The following is a 3,446-nucleotide window of genomic DNA, read 5'->3' as shown; positions in this document are numbered from 1 at the left end:
GCTAGGGCACAGCCTCTTCTTCCCGCTGTTGGCTTCGTGTTTTCGTGGCTATTACTAAAATGGCTTCTTCTAGTTCCTCTTTTAGTTCTTCTTCTGCTATCTCTTGATAGGAGTTTGTTGGCTTAAATATTTGCACGAAACGCTTCTGCAAGCGCTCGTCTTCTGCCCCTACAGGCAGGTCTTGTTCTCTTCTCGAGAGCGCGTCGGCTCTTACATTCTGCTTGCCTGGCCGATATAGCAGCTCTAGGTTGTACCTACTAAGTAGAAGCGACCATCTCACCTGGCGCTTGTTTAGCATGCGAGGTTTCATGAAGTACTCCAAGTTTTTGTGATCTATAATCACCTTGAACTTCTCAACTAAACGCAGCTTAGAATCCTATTCCTCAAGGCATCGTACTACCGCGAGCAACTTCTTGTTGTGGATCTCGTAGTTGCACTCGTGCGCGCTATTCTTCCGCGAGAAGAACGCGCAAGGCCGTAAGACTCCATCATCGTCGTACTGTGATAGCACCCCGCCCACCGCGTAGCCGCTCGAATCGCACTCGAGCACTGTCTCCCGATCTGGGTCGAACGCCGCCAGCGTGGGCTCTGTAACGAAGATCTCCTTTAGCTTCTCAAAGGCTGACTGCTCTTCAGATCCCCATTGGAAGGGGACGTCACCTGTAAGCCTAGTAAGGGGTGCGGCTAGCTGCGCAAAGTTCTTAATGAACCTTCGGTAGAAGTTCGCGAACCCTAGGAACGATCTTACTCCCTTTACTATCTTCGGTGCCTCCCACTCGCGGATTACGGCTACCTTGGCTGGATCCATGCTTATCCCTTTACCTGCTTTGATAATGAACCCAAGGTACTTAGTTGTCTTAACTTCAAACTCGCACTTCTTAATGTCCACCTGTAGCCCTGCGGCTTGCAGCTTGCTAAGCACTATTCGGACGTGCTCTCGGTGCTGGCACAGATCGCCATCGGTGTAGATTAGTACGTCGTCCAGGTATGCTGAGCAGAAGTCATCTAGGTGTTCTCTCAAGGTCCAGTTAATGTATCGTTGAAAAGTACTTGGGGAGTTTGCTATGCCAAAGGGGGTAACTAGCCACTCAAATAGTCTAAATCTTGTTTAGAAGGCTGTCTTCCACTCATCGCCTGGTGCGACACGGATCTTGTGGAAGGCTGCGATAACGTCCAACTTTGTGAACTATTTGGCCTTGCTTAAGCCGTCGAGTGTCTCTTGGATGAGAGGTAGCGGGTACCGGTCCTTCTTAGTAATTGCGTTTAGAGCTCGATAATCGATGCACAGTCGGAGCCCTCCTCCAGGTTTCTTGGCGAATAATACTGGCGCTGCGGCTGGCGAGCTGCTTACGCGGATGAATCCCTTCTCAAGAAGCGATGTGAGTTCCTTTCTAAGGACTAGGAGCTCTCTGCGCGATATGCTATAGAGAGGTCCCCACGGTAGCTGAGCATCCTTTGGCTCTAGCTCGATCTTATGGTCCACCCCTGGCCCTTAGTGCGGTGGAAGCTTCTCTGCTTGCTTTGGGTTGAAGAGCTTATAGAACTCCTAGTACTGTGTTAGTAGCAGTGCTCGTACATCTACAGGCTTCTTTGGTTGTAGCGCCTTGTCAATGTCTGCAATCGACGCGGCGAAGATCTGAACGCTATTTAGAGCGTTCTTATGCCTACGAACTAAGGCCGCAAACACTGCGGCGTTAACTTAGCTAACTCCTCCTTGTAGGCGTCCTTTAGTTGACCTCACTCGAATGCCCTTTAAGTGGATAAAAATACTCTTCTTAGCAGGAGATACTGATACGTCCTAGTGGTCCATCCATCCCCTGCCAAGGTACACGTCCTTACTAGAGGATAAGTCTATCACGTATGCATAAGCAGTCTCTTCGTACCTATGCATCTTGAACGAGAATTGGGCGACCTCGCTAATCTCTAATAGCTTGCCGTTCACTCCCTTAATCATCCAAGAGGGGATCTGAAAGCGCTCTAGACGGTGGCGGTAAGCGAATCTCTTGCTAATTAGTGCATAGCATAGGCATCCGCAGTCTATAAGCGCGACAGCGTTTGCTACGTTGTTCACGATAAGATCTACAGTAATTAGTGGGGGACGCATATGCTTCTGCTAAAACTGATTCCATTCGCTACGTATCTGCCAATCCATCTTCAGAGGCTCTGGGCCGAGACTCTGGCCCAGAGCTACTCTTTTTCCGAGTCGCTACTCGGCACCTGATCGACTTCCTCCTGCGGCTTATGTCCAACGTTGCTTGGCGCGGGCCTTGCCTTCTTGACCTAGGTGGCGTTTCGACAGTATTTCGCGATATGACCTAGCTCTCCGCAGCGATAGCAGTTGGGCGGAGGTCGTCGTGGCTTGCCTCTAGCTTCTTGCGCCTGATTAACCTTCGAAGGCTCCTAGTCTATAACGTCTGGACTAGCTTTGTGTTGAGTGGTTGTCGTAGTAGGGCGATCTACCACCCGGGAGCTCGTTGCGCGCAGTTTAACGAGACCTACCCGGTAGAGGTTGTCGGACGTTCTTACTGCCTTATTGACTAGCTGCTCGTACGATAGATTCTCATCAATCGTAGCAAGAGCCTCCTGCAGCTTAGTGTGAAGGCCCTTTAAGAACATACTCTTCTTAGCTGCTTCGCTAAACTGCTCGCCTAACTGAATCTCAAGACGGTTAAACTCCATGTAATAGTCTCTTACTGAGAGCTTGCCTTGTTTAAGAGTTAAAAGGCGATCGAGTGCTTTGGACTTCTGGTGTGGGTCGTCAAACTGCTGGTCCATAAAGCTCTAGAGGTCTTCAATGTGGCGTTTACTCTGGTTCTGTATTGCCTAGGGTAGAAGTACATCCGCTGCCTTGCCCGTACACCTACTAACCACGTACTTGATCTGAGCGAGGCTCGAAGTTCCTTCGTACTCGTGCTGGAGCTTAGCTTAAGTCTTGTATTTAAACGCTACGTACTTCGTTCGATCTCCATTAAATGGTTCTAGGTGCGGGAACTTGTTCCTGCGCGCAGCTAGCTCGGCGATTGCGGCTGCTGCTAGGGGAGGCGTGAAGGCTCTATGGGACGACTCTGAACGCCCCTCAGCTTGGTCACGCTCGAGTGCCACGAGCCGTTCCGTTAGCACCTGGTTCTGGGCTGTTAACCGATTCATCAGCTCCATCATCTAGGCCATGGCATCCTGGTTGGCCTTCGGCGAGCCTCCTTGCCTTGGTGAGCCCTTTCCTCCCACGACGGCCGATCGTTTGGCGACCGCTTCAATCGTTGGCCTGATTGCTGCCTCCTTCCATCCGTCCTCTCTAAGCATTTGTGTAATTTCGCGCAGGATCTCTTCATCTAATACTCCTGCCTGGTTCTTGGCAGCAGCGTACGCCGCCAGCTCTTCCACATTCAAGTTTGGAACGTTAATCTCCATTGCCTAATTCGTTTGGACGTCTCGTTCTTTGCCTGCTA

Source organism: Exserohilum turcica (assembly GCF_000359705.1).
Source record: "Exserohilum turcica Et28A unplaced genomic scaffold SETTUscaffold_8, whole genome shotgun sequence".
Classification (NCBI taxonomy): domain Eukaryota; kingdom Fungi; phylum Ascomycota; class Dothideomycetes; order Pleosporales; family Pleosporaceae; genus Exserohilum; species Exserohilum turcicum.
Note: the sequence above shows the minus strand (reverse complement) of the source record.